Raw genomic sequence first — 19,847 nt, 5'->3', positions numbered from 1 at the left:
ATATACGTGCAAGCCGAGTGCTCATTCATATAAAATAAAAGTAAATAAAGCATAAAGAAAAGTAGAAGGACTTGGGAAGCACAGATTTGGAGGGAGATTGAATAATGGGGGGGGGTACTTTGACCAAGGAACGCTTTATTTATATTGAAATTATAAAAGAATAAATTTAATAAAACAATAAAAATGGTGATAGGGTTAGCATGTTGAAATGGTGAGGAATACGGAAATGGGAAACCCTTAAGCTTGCCTGTGGAAGAGGCCCTTGAAGGAAGGATGGTGGTTCTCCGGTTACTGTGGAGGGGAGGAGGAAGGACTGTCTGACAGTCCTTGGGAGGACAGCTGTGACAGCAAGAGCAGGTGTGGATGGGGACTTACGGGCTGGTGAGCTAGGGTGGGTATTGGAGGCAGGCACTTCTGATCCCTGCACTTAGGTGGAGGCAGGAAGATGGTGAGGTCGACACCAGCCTTAGCTCCACAGGGAGACCTGTCTCAAACAGGTGTGTGCATGTGCTTGATTCTAGCAGACGTGGTTTTCTGTGGTGACAGAGGAAGTATCTCAGACAATATTTTATTACTCTTGTCCCTGATTTAGCATTTGCACAAATACAAATTTATCTTTCCAGTATATGCAGTATAACAAAATTGGCTTTACCAATTTTCAAGACATGTAACTTGTCCCCACCTTTAAAAATTGCATCATGGCTATCTGTGAAATGAGGAGTCATGTAAGGATGACGTTTAAATATTTATATTAAGCAACTCATAAAAGTCCCTTCTCAGCCCCACAAAACAAATACAGGTTAATCTTTTAAAGGTTACACAAAAATCTCCTGTGTCTCCTCATGGACTTGTAAAGATGACCCCATGTCAGTCCTGCTCTTGAGCTGAGAGCCAAGTTGAGGCCCAATCCTTGATGTCTACATGTAATTTTCTACCCAAAGATTCTAATCGACAGATGGCTCAAGAAGATGTTGCTTCTGTGTTATTTGGTGAAGTACATGTATGCTCGTTTGTTAATGGGTTACTGGGGGTGAGGGGTAGAGAAAGGTGGCCCTCAGGTTGTCTTTGATGACTTCAGGACATGGCTGTGTGTATTGGACATTTATGAGCAGATCGTGCATCGGAGTGCATCCCTTTTAAATCTGGGGCTCTCTGGAATTTTTTCTTTTCAGGTCAACTTTGAAAAGAAGAAAAATTCACCTGTAAAAAAGGTATCCCTTTAATGTTGGTGCTATGAGGGAGCACTTGCCTATTTCTTATAAATTGAATTAGACCCAGAATATCATCTTTCCCTTAGACATGACAGCTGGGTTCTCATGTGTGCATTGGGGGTGCAAACAGACACGTGTGACTGCTGTGATAGAATAAAATGAGAAATTGAAGCATTGTAGGATGGGGTGGTGCACAACCACAACTCGGAGAGCATAACCTAGGTGCCGGGCACTGTTCTGCATGGCTCACGTGAACTACTCATTTATCCCTAATGCACTCTGTGAGGAAGTTGTTGTCATTGGTACCCCCATTTGATAGGGGGACTGAGGTTCAGAGAGGATGACCTCTCTGTTTGGAAGACCAAATAGCTAAGGTGGGATGCTGAGGTGCAGAGTCCGGGGTGTCCCCTTCCAAGCTTGCTGTCCTGGTGGGAAAGAAGGGAGGAGCCAAAGGCACAGGAGTTAGCCCCGCCTCTCTCACTAAACAGACCTTCCTCCAAGCAGCTTTGTTGTCTGTTAGAGGATAAAAATAACACATGCTTTTCCTTCCTCACAGTTTGTTTTTTTAATGAAACTCTTAGAAAGGGGAGGGAAGAGGTGTTTGATGCCCAGCACTGTACCAGATACCCTTCAGATGACATCATCAGTCGCCATGCACTTGTCAAGTTCACTGCTGACTCTCCAGTCCCTGCCATTTTCAGAAGATAGATGCACTGCCATCTGCTCTCAAGTGTGGGTTTTCCTTATTGCCTGTCTTATTCATCTGATTTCATATGGGGTAGGGAACTATTTTTAAAGCAATGCAGGCTATTTGTAGAAAATTTAGGCAAAGGATTTGAATTGGCAGTCTACAGGGGAGGAAACTCAAAAGGCCATCAACAGCCAGACATCATGGCAAGTGCACACGCGTGTACACACACACACACACACACACACACACACACACACACCTGCAATTCTAGCACTCAGGAAGCTGAGGCAAGAGAATGATGAGTTTAAGAGCCTGGGCTGCATAGTTACACCCTGCCTGAAAAAGGAAAACATATAAATAGTGGCCATCGGGAAAGATAAGCCAATTCACCAGCAATGAGAGGAGTGCAAATTAAATCACAATGATATATTATTTGTATAGCATATTAGAGAGTTAAATTTTGCCAAGTGTTTCTAGGGCCCCATCTATTTCTGATTCTATTATATGGCACTGCCTGCAAATATCAGGGCTAGCAGATTTCCCTGACATACCAGTGACACTCTTAGAGATGAAAAGAAAAGGAGGAAGAAATGAGGGCTAATATAAAATAAAATGTTCACACAGGGTTACTGTGGTGATGAGGTATTTGCAGGTAACGTCAGTGTCATTGAGAAAAACAAATGACTGGATGAATATTTACAGGCAAATCTCAGGGGCATGGTGCCAAGTGAGAAGAGCAGAAAAACAGCACCATACAGCAAAGGCCTGTTTCCTCAGGTTCAGTATAGCACACAAAATGATATGTACTTCCTACGTGCCCACGCAGAAGATATACTTAATAAAGATAGGATGCTTGACCGGGGGCCTGTGAGGGATATAGAGCAGCATACAGATAAAAAAGTAGAACAATAAATAATAAGGCAAGAAAGGGCCTTAGCAGAACCAGAGAAGATAATGTGTCATGATAAACTAAGAGTCCTAAGAAGAAAAAAAAATGTGAAAAGATGTCAGAATAGAAATTATACATAATTCTGCTGATTTTATTGATGGTCTTAAAACTTTGGCATGCTATTCTAATATTTTATTTATATGTGCATTATGTGCATATGTATGTGAATGAATGGGTACAGGTGTATGTACACATATGCACTTACTGACATAAATTGTTGAAGGTCACACCGCATGTATTCTTTTTTCTCCCTGGCTCTGAAGATGGACTGGAGTGTCTCTGGGATGCCTTCTCCCCTTAGGATGGATACTGCATCATCAAAGTCTGACAAGTTATCCCTGACATGGGGACAGGTATAACTTGAAACCCTCTGCCAGATGCTCTTAATGTCAGATGGGAGGTGAATAGCATTGAGTGTGAGAAGATACCAGTGTTTTCATGTATTCATATTCAATTCTAGTAGCCATTCATTTGCCTGGCTGTGCTGGAAAATAAGAGCTGTCAGCCTAACCAGATGGTGGCGGCACACACCTTTAATCCCAGCCCTTGGAAGTAGAGGAATGTGGATCTCTGGGAGTCTGAGGCAAGCCTATCTCCAAAGTGAAAGGGCAGCCAGGACTGTTACACAGAAAAACCCTGCCTCAAAAACAAAAACAAAACCAACAACAACAACAAACAAACCAACCACACACATACAAGACAAGCCACACAAAAATTTTCAGACCATGTCACAGATGGTAGGCATCTGTGTAGCATCGAGTGAATGTTGATCCCAAGTTGGACAGTGATACTGAAACTTGGTCTGATGTGCCAGGGCACCATTCCTTGTGGTTATCTAATGGCTTTTGATGGGCTCTAGCGGAACAGTGTCTGATAACTGTTTGCTCAAGAACAGGTCAGTCAGGCGTAATTCAGAACCTTTCTTCTCTGTTATGTGTCTGAGCTGTGACCAGTCCTTAAAAAGGAGTGTGTGTTCCTCTCTCGTGCATTCCATAAATGCCTGATCAGTCTAGACCTCTAATCAGTCTAGGCTCCTTGCACCAACCAACAAAATCTCCTAAGGGAGACTCAGATTTCACATCCTTCTACCAAGAGCTAAGCACGATCCAGTACCACCGGCTGCTGTTTCCATGGTGATCACTGCCAACATTGCGGGTCCTTCACAATGACTTTCTCCTCAACAGGTGGACTTGGAATATATCTGTTAAGGGTTAGGGATGAGGGTAGTATATCTGTGTCTGTTTGTATGTTTTTGTCTCTCTTTGTTTGGTAGTGGTTCAATTATTATATTTTACTCAAAGTACAAAATAATCACAAGTCAGGAGACATTAATGCTTTACGCCTAACAGAGGCCACACAAAGATTTGTGGCATTGTGTTGAATGCACTAGATTTGGGAGGAAAAAAAATCGGACATAACAGAAGACATGGTCTCAAAATGTCTCTGATGTCTTCACCACTGGCTAATTGTTTCTTCAATAGTTCCAGCTCTTTGGTGTAATCCCCATGCATATGAGGTTTGCTGCTCTCAAATACACAAAATCCCATGGTTGGGAGGAACTATTTTAAAATACCAATTTGAGGCTGAGGAAATGGCTCAGTCAGTAAAGTACTTGATATACAGGCACAAGGACCTGAGTTCAGATCCTCAGCACCCATTTAAGAAAAAAAAAAAGTTGAGTACAAGTACAAGTTACATATGTCTGTAACCCCAGTGCTGGAGTGGGGGGTGGGAGGGTAGTCAAGCAGATCCCTTGAGCATCCCAGCCAGCCTAGCCAGACTTACTTACATGCTCCAGATTCAGTGAGAGATTCTGTCTCAAAAAATAAGATGGAGATCAATTAAGAAAAATACCCATAGTTACCTCTGGCCTGCATAACCTGTACATGCCACACATGTTCACACCCACACAAGTACACATATACAAAACGTATACTCAAATACACATAAAGAAATGAAAAACCTCCTTTCTTGGGGTTTATTATTAAAAGCCTGTCTTATTTAGGGTTTCTATTGCCACATTTAAATGGGAATGGCTTACATTTTCAGAGATTTACTCCATTATCATCATGGTGTGACATGGCAGCATGCAGGCAGATGTGGTGCTGGAGAAGGAGCTGAGAATCCTACATCTTGACTGGCAGGCAACAGGAAGTGGTCTGCCCCACTGGGTGTGGCTTGAGCATAGAAGAGACCTCAAAGCCCACCTCCACAGTGACACACTTCCTCTATCAAGACCACACCTACTCCAACAAGACCACACCTCCTGAGAGTGCCACTCCCTTTGGGGGCCATTTTCTTTCAACCCACCAGAGTTCCTCCCTCTGATAGCCAGGCTTGGTTGTTCATGCCTGTTATCCCAGCACTCAGGAGACAGAGGCAGGAGGACCAGGGATTCAAAGCCGGTCTGAAGCCAGTGTGGGGCACAGGAGACCTTGTTTCCACAGTAACAACAAAGGCTTTCTGGGGGCAGGGAGCCACATGATCATCAAGAGGCTTCTGACTACCTGTTAAGTGCTCAGGTGTGGGTGGTTTCCCACACCCAGCTAACACAATCTGAAGATGCTGATATCAAAACCACCTTCATGCTTCCCAGTCTTGAGATTTTTCCACAATCTAAAGTAATACTGCAGTTTATCAGGGTTTGTGAAGTTTTTTTGTTTTGTTTTTTTCTATGTCTCTGAGGGAAATGTTGCTTTCCTCCATGTTAATTCAGGACTTAATGGTTGTAGAGTACTGTAACATGGCTTGATATATCCTTAAATGGAAACTTCTCTCCGAGGAGAAGAATTAGAAAGAATTCCATGTTTTGAAGTTAATGTAATTATGCATTAGTATTAAGTTCTGTCCCTGCAAAATATTTCACTGCTGCTTCCCTTTGTTCTTCCAAGCCTACCTACTTCTGACTCCATCTCAGCGACTGAGCCATCTTGCCATCCCCCTCCCGCCTCCCCCCTCCCCTCCCCCCACTGCTTCTCCTATTTTAGTGCAAAGACACTGGCCGGCTCTATCTCACAGGTGGTGCTAAATCCAGATGACATTTGTTGGTATTCTTTGCAGACTCTTCAGGGCTTTGGAAATGTAGGTATGATGTGGGACACAGGCTGGTAAAGGCTGTTTTTCGGGTGTGTCTGGAGGAGGGCGGCATCAGGGGGCATCAGATGTCATCTCTCTGGGGCTCTCCAGTTTGAAAGGTTCTCAGAGATCATCAGAGAAGAGAGGGAAGAAGAGAGAGAAAAGGGGGCAGGCACTCCCTTCCACCCACTCACTCGGGGACCCATTCAGCCTAGGATAAGCCTTCATTCAGCAGCCCTCTCCTGCTTTGTATGCAGAGACAGAAGCTCTTATGATAACGTGGAGGATAAACACTCATTTCCCCAAACATCCAGATGCAGTTGGCTACAACCATCTGACAGAGCCAGCTCTCTAGAAACACAGTTCATTTAGACTTTACTCATTCACGATCCTGAATGCTTCCTCTAGGGTAAATCTGCTTGACTTTATTTTGTCTACAAAGAAGGAGGGGGGAACCCACAGAGCGATTTCCCAGTGTAAATAGGTTTGCTAACAAACACATTAACCTGCTTGAGAAGGAGATGTGCTTTTAAAAGCCTTCCTCCTGTCTGCATCCTGACCATGTACTGATTATGAGGGATTCCTGCCATCAAGGTAGTCCTTGGAGAGGGATGCTACTTGATAATATTTTACTAGCATTTCATTTGAATTACTCTAATAAAACTCCATTTCTTTGACTCACTATAATTCAGTATTGTCACACACATCTTTCATCCTTGTGAACTTGCTAAAAAATATCGTCATTAATTACATTCCCCTACATCCCTTAGGTACTGTTGGATACAATTATATACTTTTGAGCGAGATTTTCCATTTTTCTCCATCTTTTTTTTTTTTTTAGGATAAACACATACTGGCACTCAGACATTTGGATGAACAGCATGATTGCCTGTAAGAAACCCAACTAGGAGAAATAAAATTAGTTATTATATATAATTTAATATATAATTTATATAAATTAGTTATCTAGACTTGAGTGGGAAACAGAGGCCAACTGCACCCCCCCACATAAAAAAGAACTTGGTTGGATTTCTTTAATGGCAGAAAATAACCTTTATTATTCCTAAACAACTTCTGCACAAGTGAGTACTGAGTGAATGAATTAGTGTGTCAAAGGTTCTGTGCCCATATATCTTTTTGGATTCCTATTGTGTTACCTGAGGACTGCTTGAATATCAAGCAGTCTCTGTTGTGATAAAAACTGCAAGGGGTTTGTGTTGAAAGCATTGCCTGTGTTCCTTACACCCGTCATTCATTCACCCAGTTTCTGATAATCTGAGGCGGGAACACTGACCATACACCAGCCAGCCACAGAGAAGATAGGAAGACCCTGCCCTGGTACATCTTTCTTTTAGGGTGTAAGACACTCAACCTTTAAGAGAGACAGAGTCAGCCTTCTGCCCCTTGTACTCAGATGTCCATCTGTGTGTTCAAAGTCCTGCCCCAGCCATCCTGCTGTGGTTATTTGTGATGTTACAAAAGACAGTTGTGAACTCCGTCACATCTGGAGTCTCTCCAGTACTTGGGCTCCACACCCCTAGATAAAAACAGTAGCTTTGGACTAAGGAAATGGCTAGTGTTTTTTGACTATTAGCTCACAATATGCCAGATCTGTCCTGAAGACATTTTTATCTTTGCTCTCTCTTCATCATCCCGTATCCATGAAGTGAGTGCTTGTCCCATTTTATAGATAAGGAAAGAGAGTCACACAGATATGTTTATTCAGCATTATTTCGAAAAGAAAAACAGTTGCTTATCTTTTTAGTAAGTCTTTTTGGTATCCTGTAACTTTCAGACTATACCTGCCTGGCTGCATTTGACCGAATATATCTGTACCCAACTGTTCACAGCTTTTGAGTCCAGAGGCTCTAAATCCTGGCCCAGGACTCTGTCCAGAAGCATGCTGCCACCTTCCTCTTCATCTGACCGATAGATCTGTGTTACAAACTTGGACCTCAGTCTGAGGGGAGATTTGAATTCTTAGTGACATTGAGCAGTTATTGAGGGGTGTTACAGTGTATCATATTTGATAGCTAACTCCATGGAAATAACCACAAATGCTGTACTAGTTACTTTCATGTCACTGTGACAAAATACCCAGCAGAAGCAACTTGAGGGCAGAAAGCTTTATTTGGGCCTGTGATTTTCCAAGGCTCAGTCTGCCATGCGCGGAAGCATGGTGGAGCAGCTTAGATCATGGCAGTGACCATACATGGCAGAGGTTATTTACATCATGGTGAACCAGGAGGCAGAGAAAGAGAGGCAGAAACCAAGGGCTGGGAATATACCTTTCCAAGGTCCATTCTGAGTGACCTCCTCACACCAGGGCTGCTCACTGCTACAGCCTCCCAAGAAAATACCAGCAGCTACGTGTGCATAATAGGAGCTTGTAGAAGGGGCTTCAGATTCAAACCACAACAAATACCCAGTTTATTCTCGTCATCTTTGTTAACGTCTATAATCTGTCCTTAGCAACTTTGGAGGACAAGCTTAGTGTGTGACCGAAGAGTCAACTCCTCCAAATTCATCTGTCGTCTTGATTCATTCTTTCATCCTCTGTAGTGTATGCTCAGGGTCTGTGGAGATGCTCGTGGAAGCACCTTGTTTGACATGTGATAAAAACGGAGAGAGCACTTCTTTGGACAGGTGACTTCACTTGCCATTACTGAAAGCCCACCACAGCAGTCGTTACACCTGGCTTGCTGGGGGCCCCTGGACTTAGAACAGTGGACAGTTAAGGTGGCAATGTCAAGAGCTTTCTGGGAGTTTTGTGAATACCAATTATAAGAAAAAATGGGAGGAATGTTTGGGAAGTTGAGAATGATATGGAAATGAGCCATAGCAGTTTAATTTTTTTTTTAATGGAGTGTTCTCTCTAACCTTTAGAAGTTGCAAAAAATAATGTTATGCCATGGTTTCTATTTTCTTGTTATTGAGTTGACAATCATTAAGGGGAAATTCCTTTTTGGCTGTCTCTCTGCATGAAGTAAACCCTCCCCCTCCCTGGAGACAAACTTTCAGTGTTAAGGTTTTTGTAGCTGGAGAGCTTTTCTCTCCGGGTCCCACCAAGTCCCGCCAGTCCTGGAGCACACTTATAAAATAAACACACAGATGCTTACATTATTTAAACTGCTTGGCCATTAGCTCAGGCCTATCATTGTCTAGCTCTTACTTATATTTAGCCCATTTCTATTAATCTTTACTTTGCCACGTGGCTTGTGACTTACCGGTACTTTACATCTTCCTTGTCCTGGCGGCGGCTCCAGGCAGTCTCCCCTATCCTTTCTCCTTCCTCAATTCTCCTCTCTGTTAGTCCTGCCTATACTTCCTGTCTGGCTATTGGCCAGTCAGTGTTTATTTACATAGAGCGATATCAACAGCAGGTTTTGGTGGTGGTGATAGTTTTGTTTTGGTTAAACATCATTTAAAATTCTTGAATCCCATTTACTGCTTCCTTTTTATTTAGATGCATATGGTATTTCTGGGGCCTGTGTTTCTTCTTTAGCAGAACAAAGGATTAGCCCATTAGGAAGAGGCACTAATTTTAGCTTATTTGCTATGTGTTACAGTGTGTTGCTGTTTATACAACTTTTAATTTGTGTATCCCTGATCCAATTTTTCATTTCTAATAAAAGTCTCAAATACTTAAAATGCCCAACACATTGATAGTATAAGCTCTGAGGACAGTCTACATAGGCTGCTGCTTCCAGTTTGGTCCTTTCCTCCATGGTATTAGCTACCCTGTACCACTTACAGAAGATGCCTAATCTGCAGGTGTAACCTGCAGCCTTTACTCTTTTAAACTACATTCTATTAATGTAGATGCACATGTGAATATAAACCTTAACACATCTGTACTTATGTAAATACATGGATTCTGTTGTGCAGTATACATTCTCAGCCATAGATGTTGGGAGTCTGCCCTTATCAGTATGCAGACTCACCTCATTTTGAATGACTGTATAGTACTCCATTGTGTTCACATGCTATAGTTTAATGACATTTAGATTTTTTCTGGTTTTATTCTGTTCCAATCCTCCACTAAACTTCCCTAGAAATATCCTTTTGTTTTTGTAGGTGTATCTATCAGATACTGTAAGAGACTCACTGATAAGATAGATGCATATCTTTAGTGATCTCTAATTCTGCCAAATTGTCCTCCAAAATGATTATACTAACTTATACTCCCACTAATGGTGTATGGGAATGTCCTTTTCTCTGTATCTTTGTTAGCCATGAGTATGACAGCAATTTGAGTTTGTGAATCTGATGGTGAAGATGGAATTGAATTTCAGTACACATCTCCAGTAGCTGCCATGTCTAAAATTTGTTCCAGTAACTGTTCACTGAACATGTTCTGTGTCTCATTATTGGACTAGGAAATGGTGGCCAAATGTTGTCCTTGTCCTTTAAAAAGCCATGAGAGTAAAATTTTCTAGAAGAAATTCAAAACTGTCAGTGGTAGAAAATACGGATCTTTTGTTCTTTGCTGGCAGGAAGACACTATCTCATAAAGCATGGGCAGTGATTACCTATGCACACATGGACAGTGTCCACCTCTGCCTACATTGATGGTGTCAGCCTCTGCCCACATGGACGGTATCTACCCATGCCCACATTGATGGTGTCTACCCATGCCCACATTGATGGTGTCTACCCATGCCCACATTGATGGTGTCTACCCATGCACACATGGATGGTGTCCACCCATGCCCACACTGATGGTGTCTACCTATGCCCACATTGATGGTGTCTACCCCTGCCCAAATTGATGGTGTCTACCCATGCCCAAATTGATGATGTCTACCCATGCACACATGGACAGCATCCATCCCTGCCCATGATGATGGTGTCCACCCCTGCCCACATTGATGTTGTCAACCCATGCCTACATTGATGGTGTCCTCCCCTGCCCACATTGATGGTGTCTGCCCACTCTGGGTTCTCCTTCTTCCTTTCCTAACTTGACAACTCTCCCCTCTGCAGCACTTGCCTTGATTTCCTTGTGGAGAGCAGTTGGCTGCAGGAGAGATGCTTTTCTAGTAGTTTCCGTCTTTCTCCTGGACCTAGCTTGCAGTTAGGTCCTGGTGTTGCAGTTAGAAGCAAGCACTCACAGTCACTCACTATTGGCATCTTTCCTAAAAGGCCATCAGGCAGGTGTGGCATTGTTTAGGCAGAGTGTCCCCAAGAGCTAATTCATTGGTTTAAGCTTCTCATCCTGCAGAGATTGTCGGGGAAGATATTTCACCCAGGGCACCCAAATTAGGTTATAGGTGTGTTGAATCTTTAGAATTTACTGCAAGAAAAAAAAAATGAATACAGCAGCATTAGTCATTTGAGGCTGTTTGTTCCTGTTACCAAAATAAACAAAGAGAATAAGGTATAACCTGTAAGTTGAAATACCTACATGCTTGCTGTTAAATAAAATAGAAGGGTCCTAAATATACACATAATGGGTGAATAAATCCTGGGATATTTGTGAGTATAAGGATGTGCCTAGAGGCCAGGGGTCAACCTAAAGTGTCTTCCTCAGTTGCTCTCTACCTTGATTTTTTTTTTAGACAGAGTCTCTCTATCTGTGTGTCTGTCTGTCTGTCTGTCTCTCCTCTCTCTCACTCTCCCTCTCCCTCTCCCCCTCCCCCTCCCCTTTCCCCTCTCCCTCTCTCCCTCTTTTAAATCTGGAGCTCTTGGATTTGGCTAGCTTGGGTGGTCAGCAAGCCCCAGGGATCCTCCTGCCTCTACCTCCCCATTGCTGGGTGTGTGCTACCAAGACTGGCTTTTTAATGTGGCTCCTAAGGATCAAACTCCTTGTGGTTGCCAGATGAACACTTTGCCAACTGAACCATTTCCCTAGCTCCACACCTGGTTTTCTGAATGGGTGCAGCTTTAGATATTTTTGACTCTATTTAGCTAAGGATGAGGAAGAGCTTGAGTTCTTTAAAAATTGAGCTACCCAAGTGATCAGCTTAGAGTTGTCCATGATCAATCAATACGTTGCCCTGAGCCTATGGATATCTTTTTACTGTGGGACAAGAGCAAAGTTCAAGGTTGCCCAAAACCAGTGTGCTCTCCAGGCCAGTGCCCAGTGAGGCCTAACTGATAGCTCCCCTTTTCACAGGCGCCAAGAAATGCCTGAGAGTGTGTTAAAAGGTAAGAGGAGGGGAAAGCCAATCCCCATTGAAAAGGCTGGAGCAGGCTAGTAGTTGCTAGGCAAGCTAAAGTAATTCGGTGTCCTTGCCAAATGCCTGCTTTGCAAATAGGGAAACTTTCATGGAAGGGGAGTGAGATGGGGGTGCTTGTTGGTTGCCATAGGAATGTTTCCATGATTGGAACAAGGCCACCGAGTGAGGAGAGTAAGCCGGCAGCATCCATGGCTCTTTCTGCTTGGGAATAGAAACTCATTCACGGTGGGTGGTGGAGCCAAGGTAAGCCCTGGGAGGAAGGAGCAAAAGCCAAAGGGGTGAGGCTGGGCAGAGGGTAAGGACAGACAGAGCATCCTCTGATGACCTGCAAGACCTGGGCAGGCGAGGCCCCATATGCTCCATGTATTCAAAAACGGGAGAAGCATGATCACTGCGGCTACGCTGAAGACCTGATGCTTGTAGGAGAATTTACAATCTGGTCTTAAGTCAGGGAGAATTCTAATTAGACACTGGAAAAAAAACCCAGGTTTAAAATAGATAGGAACTTAAAATAATGCAAGTCACTGAGAAAGACTACTTAGTCTGAAGGTAGGTATTTGGTATTTATGTAAATATTATGCCAGCTTATGTCTTCATTTTAGTTCATGAAGTAAAGGTGGTAATTAAAGATTTGTTATTAATGAAATACCCTGTATTTATCCAATTCAAATTCATAGAGAAGAAAAAGCACAATTGGCCAAACTGTGCTCCTGGTAGGAAGCCTTGAACGACCCTCTGGTGGGGCTTTTAGTATCAGGCACCCTGTCACTGGGTGGCAGCCTGGGGGAGGACAGCTTTTGGGTTTGTGCAGAAATAAGTGGCCGTTAGCAGATGTTGAATGTGCTTGTTGGCATCTCTGGGATGAATCGGTTTCCAGCTCTGAGGTGGGAGGTAATAGCTTTCTCTTGCCCAACTGGAATGGTGGCAGCTTGGATGCTCTTTTCACTTAGATAGATACAGCTCGTGGGGGAGGCGCAGAAGCTCCAGGCTGCAGACAGTGGAGACTGGTGACTTCACTGTCTGTTGATTGTGCAAAGACTTCCAGCATTTCAGTTCACAGTCTTCAGTGGAGTTTTCTTTTTATCATGAAGTTTTACTTGTACATAGGAAGTATGTATGAATGTGCTATTGTTTGTCACGTATTTGATTCATTTTCAGATGTTCAGAGGGCACTTGAAGTGGTATCTTTAAAATATGAAGAGATAGGTATGATTCATCGCTGTTTCTTTCTGTATGTGTTTTTGAAGCACTGGGAATAGAACATAGGACCTTATATGTCTAGGCAAATACTCTACCACAAAGCTATATTCCCAGACATTTAAAAAATATATTTGTTTATTTTGAGACATGGTCTCACTAAGTTGTATAGGTTGGCCTTGAGCTTACTTTATAGACCAGGCTGTCCCCATATCCCCCTGCCTTAACCTTTCCAGTTGATAATAGGCCTGTGGGACAAGGCCCAGCCTTTAATGTGTTTTTGGTTGATTGGTTGGTTGGTTTTGATTGGAAGAATGGGTCATGTATAAGAAAACTGAAGAATATATTTATTGTCATATTTACATTCTAGTGTTGCATACATTCTTAAGGGGTCAGAAGTCACTGTTGTTTGGGGATAGAGGCAATTTCTCTGGTCTGGACCAACAATGTCTTTGCCACTTTAGAATTACTAAGAGCTGACAGGTTGATCCCAATCTACAAATTGGATGCATGTTTGTAGACTGACTGCCCAACTTTTCTTTACTGATTGAGTGTCATCCAATAAGAAAGACTGTCCCTGAGCTCTTCAGATGACTAGACTTGTATGATTCTGACAGAGATGCCAAAACGCACACCAATTGTAATCTCTTGAAGAATGGTTTTCCTATCAACATCCCCTAAAATCTAGAGCAATGAAAATCTAGAGCAACAGAAATCTAGAATGACGAAAATCTAGAACAGTGAAAATCTAGAGCAGTGGAAATCTAGAACAGTGAAAAATCTAGAACAGTGAAAATCTAGAAAGATGAAAATCTAGAGCAGTGCTGTCAAATAAAAACGTAATAAGAACCTCAAATACAAGCCCCAAAGACTCCATTTCTAAACTTAAATTTAGCTTTAAGTAGGACTCAATTTCATGACATTTAACATGAAGCTGATCTCCATCATCTAACTAAGGAGCAGGTAAGTCAGTCGAGAGGAGTGCCCTCCACTCATCCTCACTCCCATGGCTCGGCCTGGGAGACCCATGTCGGGTATGTTTGAGAGGGAGAATCCTGCTTCCTAAGTGTGGGTCTGTAAAGTTTACACTCTTAAGAGGAAATTCCCATCAAGCTGTGCTAGAGCAGACCTGTCAGAGCTATCTGCCTGGTGGCCCTGACTCTCTCCAGCCTTGTTCCCAAATCCACCTCATTGTCTTCACTACAGATAACAGCATGCCAGCCATGGGTTGCCTCCCCTGTCCTTGGCTCCAGATGCCGCCTTTCCATTACCTCAGTGTGCGTCCTGGATGGACAGCCCCTTTATCATACTCATTGTTTCAGTTCCCACATCTGGCAGTCATTTCTCTCTTCCCTGAGTTCAGTAGTCAACTGTTCAAATCCTGGTGCGGTACCAATTCAAGTCATGTCGATCACAGTCAGTGTGTTGGTTTAGGTGGATTTAAATAAGATAGACTTAAATAAGAATGTTTGCTTCCTTTATCCCTTGCCTTGGATTTGTATGGTGCCTAACTCAGACCTTGCTTTAGATAGGTCAGGGTTATTCAACATAGCCAGTCTATGATCAAGCAGTCTGAAGCTTAAAGAGCATTGTTGGTCCTTAGACAGGAGGAATTACAAAGTGCTTACTTCTGGTGGGTGGGTAAGTGCTGACTTAGCTCACAGCCTTGACAGAATTTTGACATGGATTTTGCTTGGCTCTCACCCATTGGTCATAGAATATAATCGTGGCCCCGTTCATCAGTGGGCTATAGAACACAGAAGCCTGTCGTTTCCTGTTGGGGAATGGCCACTTGCCAAGGACAGCATCCATCAGAGTGTTAATAAAATTCATCGTCTGGGTCTTAGAATGTTTCAAGTGAAAATCAATGACAGAACTTCTTCAGGTCTAAAGAGCAAAGGCCTTGGCTTAGGGGTAGGCTCTTGTCCAAGAAAACAACCAGTCCTCTCTTGGCAAGGAAGCTAGCTTCGAAAGTAGGAGATAAGTCTGGGACCCCTTGAGCCCTTTTAAGTTAATGAGAATAGGAATGCATGTTGCACCTAGTTCTCATTACCATCAGAAGGCTGAGGCTAGTGGGATGTGTACCAGAGATAGCCTAAAAACCTTAGAAGCCAGTCCCAAGTCCACCCACCACAAGAGGCAGGCGTGACAGCAGGAAAGCTGGAGAATTGCTCCAGGCCTCCCTCATTTCTCACTGGTTAAATAAGAGCTTTGGGCTGGTGGCCCTGAGGTCTTTTGCTCACATCAAATGAAGGCCTGCAAAGCCCGGACTGAGTTTGGACAGGAGAACAGCATTCAGATGGTTCACTGATTCTCTGTTCTGTCCATACAGCTTTCCTTTTGTCTGTTTGTACTGTGAGGTCAAATCTTTAAAACCTATAGGTTTTCTGAGACTTTCCCTTCCTTAAGTAGTCAGTAATTCAGCTCTGTTATTTCTACAGCATAAAGGCATCCAGTAACCTCCAAAAGAAAACAAGTCAGTTCTCTACTGACTTTTAAGATCCATGATAGCAACACCAGTTTAGGGGTTCATACATATAGTCCTAGCACATGAGAGGCTGAGGCAGAAGGGTCACCATGAGTTCCAAGTCAGCCAGAACTACAGACTGAGAACCTGTCTCAAGAAGGAATATAAGAGCCAGACAATGAGGAGTGCTTTGAAATGCCATTCCTGAACATGACATGGTTGTTGCATGTATGAACTCAACAGCTGTGGTTACCTACGGCTGGAATGGAGAGGGGCTCCAGAGGCCCTACCCCTAGCTGAGGAGGTTTTGGTATTGCTGGCAGGTGCAAGAGGGAGGGTCACTTTCCTTTAGGAGTGTAGTCCCTGGTACTGAGTTTGAACCAGGTTCCCAGATTCCCCCATGGCCCCCATGGATGACCCTACACCCATGAGCATAAAGACAACTCTAATTGGACTTAATGGGTTAATCAATAAATAAGGACATAAAGTTGGGACAAGGATATAACAGGAATTCCAGAAGTGATTTGGGGGGATGATGAGGGGTAGGTTTGATGAAGTACACTGTATACATGTCTGAAATTTCCAAAGAATAAAAATTAGAAAGATGAACGAGTTCCATGATAGCAGAGAAGGGAACTATTACTGTGCTGCCACATTAAATTGGTTCAGTTACAGTAAACAGAGCAAGGGGGTCCCATAGCTACTCTTGTGGAAGTTTCCAGTGTAGGCTGGAGCTGTCCTTCAGATGCTGGAGCATCACTCACACAGGAGGAGGGAGTGTGGTTTTCCTGTCATGGCTTCTTTTATCTGAGATAAACCTAGGGTCTTCATGCTTCTTCTAGTTAAAAACTTGGCTAGGATTCCAAGGAAAGGAAACATGGTGATTGCCTATTATATACCAAGCCTGGTAGATATTTGATAAACAGTGGCCCATTTATTTCTCTAACCACCCTGTAAGATAAATAGCCATTATTTCCATTTTAGAGATGAATCAAAGTACTCAGCGCTTTGCCTAGGGTCACACAGTGAGGAAATGGGCCAGGATTTCTATTTGACTGTAATCTGGTTGCTTCCCACTAGCACGCAATAGCAGATGGCAATGTAGAGCCCGGTGGCTGTGTTGGATTCCGTTGAATCTGAGGACTCCTGATCTCCAACTGTAGCTGCCAGTGTAGATGGAAAACAAAAAAAGTAGATGCATAACTGAGTACATCTCACTGAGAAGCCAAGGTTGTCAGCCTGGGCTGACGATCTCAGCAGTTCTTGGAAACAATTAAAAACAAAAGAATTGGAGAGGCTGGTTTTGCAAATAATAGATTCATTCACATGTTTACTAATGGATGTTGTTAGTGGCAAAAGGCAGTTGAGTCCTAAATTGAATTTGACTTTTGCTTCTTTGGGGTTAAAATACAGAGCCCTTGTCTGGGTTTAGGTAATTTGACTATTTAGTGGTTCTAAGTTCCTCGTCTTTGGGGCTGTTGAGAGCATATCTATGCATTCAGTGTCCTTCCCCCCAGTCATGGCAACTCTCTGTTATCAGTGTCTAGTGGTCTGTTACACAGCACTCCAACACTTAGAGTCGCAAAGCAGTGGTCAGGGTTGTGGGGCACATGAATCTTGCAGTCTGGCCAGGGCTCCGTGGGAGCAGCTCACCTCTGCTCTCCTGTGATCCTCCAAGTTGGATGAGCAGCCAATGGCAGGCATGGTATGAAGCTAACCCACTCTGTGTGTGCAGCCTGGGTGGAGAGGACTGGAGTAGCAGGGCTTCCTGGTGATCTCTAGAGAAACAGCTTCAGGGTAACCCAGTTCCTTTCTGCACCAGCTCAGCACATGACCCCGGAGGAAGAAAGCCAGGCAGAGCCATTATCATCTTGTGTAACCAAATCATCCAGCATCACTCCTCTGTGCTCTGTTCTCTGAGGCCATCACAAAGCCCATTCAGGTACAAGGGAGTGAAAGGAGGTTCTACACCTTGATAGAGCAGCTCAGAGTTTCTGGACAAGCCTTGCCATAGCTGTTTTTTGAAAATACAGACTGCCACAGGGAGGAAGCAGGCTGCAGGCTGTATACAGGAGGCCAGATGCCACTCTGGGCCTTTCTCTCCCACTCAAGGGAACATATTGGCATGCAAATAGATCTTATTTATTCCACTATAATTTACGCTTTTCAGAAAAGTGAGTCGTCTGCAAATTTTTGGCAATCTGTTTACTGTTGTAACCAAATGCTTGTAAGGCACCGGCAGATTAGGCTTATGAGGTGAAGAGCTGAGGCTTATGTCGAACTTTTACATCCTTTGTGAGCTGCTTCCCGATTAACGTTTTTGGATTGTGATCAGCTTTCCTATTAGCTACCTTGTATGTGAAGGGGGGTAAAAGGGGGTGGGGATGGGTAACTGACAGTTACATAAACAGCTTTGCACAGGAGCCACCTTTCCATTTAAAACTAAAAAAAAAAAAAAAACCCGAACAGAGTTGCTCAGCCTGAACGCTGCATGCTCCCCAAGAGCTCGCGTCCGTGTTTCGTTGCACCTGCCACCTCCTCCTCTGGAAATGGAATGATTATTCAAGCCACGTTTCTGAATGTTTATCAAATCAGCATCTTCTTTCGGGCTCTACGTGGAAAACCTGAGAATCTTGTGTATTGGGACACAGCATTTTGTTCTAGGCCTTTACTAAAATGAAAGCGTGGCATCCATACAGAACAGGATTTAAAATTCATGAGCGCTGTTTGTTGAGTTAAAAACATGGGTGTTAAATACACATTCTAGAAGTTTAGTAGTAAGCCATCACTTCCTGTAATGCCCCCCCCATAGAAGTCAAACCCCCATGACTTTTGTGTAAATTATCTCCTTTTTACCTTTTACAGTGTTCCATCCCTTTGATAAGATCCTCATTTGAGAGAGAGAGAGAGAGAGAGAGAGAGAGAGAGATTGAGATTCATATCATACTTTTCAAATCAATTTAAACTTTTCAGAATTGTAGCTCAATAGCAGAATATATGAGGTCTGAGGTTCAATCCCTGGCACCAGAACAGAAAGAGACAAATAGGAAACCTCAAAATGAGTAAACAAATCAAAACCCCAAAATATTTCACATAAAAATCGTAGAATTGTTTTAAAAAAAAAGTAAGGTTCTTTATATTTTTGCTGCTATTGATGGTGTCTTTGGCATGCCTTTCTAAGGGATTCATACTGAACATAAACACACTATATATGTGTGTGTGTGTGTGTTGTTTTCAAGACAGTTACATTTGCTTAATTTACTAGTTACAAATTTAACATTTCTAGTCAAAAACCCTGAAGTGGTCTAACATCGAAATTTTTTTTCTATTTATCAGTTGTTTCCTCCAACATCGAAGTTTTGAACATTGTTTAATTCCACATCTGACCTCATGGCACAGGTCATAGTTGGAATGTGAGTGCAGTAAACACCTGGTGTGAGGGCTGAGCTGTCAAAGTGAAGTGCGGTGCTGGGCAGCTTTTTGTTAGTGTAACTGATGCTCAGATAATCTGTTCAGGAAAAGGAAGGCTGACTCGGGCTCACAGGTGGGGAGGCTGAGTTGATGACCAATGGATGCTGTCACTTAGGGGCTGTGATAGCACAGTGCGTCGTGGCACAAGCGTGTGGTGGAGGAGACCCATTCACCTCTTGACCAAGTGGAACCTAGTGGGAGCCTTGTGTGACTCAGTTTGTGCCTTGAAGATTGTGGGGTCCTTGTGTCTTTCTCTTTGCTTATCCCTATTAAATGTTTGCCTCTGTTTTCCTATCTTCCTTTGTGTTTTTATTTCCCTCTCCACCATTTTAGGCTGGATGCTTACCTTACTAATTTTGAACTCTCCTAATATAGACATCTAAGGTTATAGGCTTCCTTCTAAGTACCAATTTCATTCTGTTCCTTACATTTTTATATGGTCATTTTTTATGAAAGTCTATTTTTATATGAAAATACAATTTTCAGTCAGTTCTGTTTTTATTTCTTCTTTTGTTGTGAGTTGTTTCAAAATGGGAACTTCTGGTTTTCTTTTAAAACAACTATTTGTCATAATTGACAAAATTGTATATGCTTATTGGGGTGC

At 43.0% G+C, this 19,847-nt stretch overlaps 1 protein-coding gene across 12 annotated transcripts in view; it reads left to right on the top strand.

The window, feature by feature from the left end:
- The window catches only part of Tmem108 (transmembrane protein 108), a 277,796-nt gene that overhangs the window by 64,375 nt on the left and 193,574 nt on the right, over positions 1–19,847 (top strand). Inside the window, exon 1 of one of the 12 annotated variants that reach the window (XM_052718695.1) lies at positions 12,271–12,351. The exons of 10 other annotated variants lie outside the window; for them this stretch is intronic. The gene's annotated coding sequence lies outside the window, so the exon portion shown is untranslated. Of the gene's footprint in view, positions 1–12,270; positions 12,352–19,847 lie in introns of those variants that run through there. One more of the 12 variants, XM_052718755.1, reaches the window with a different exon arrangement.

Source organism: Peromyscus californicus, unplaced genomic scaffold (assembly GCF_007827085.1).
Source record: "Peromyscus californicus insignis strain IS unplaced genomic scaffold, ASM782708v3 Scaffold_11__1_contigs__length_118956290, whole genome shotgun sequence".
NCBI classification, from domain to species: domain Eukaryota; kingdom Metazoa; phylum Chordata; class Mammalia; order Rodentia; family Cricetidae; genus Peromyscus; species Peromyscus californicus.
This window is presented reverse-complemented; position numbering and strand designations above follow the sequence as displayed.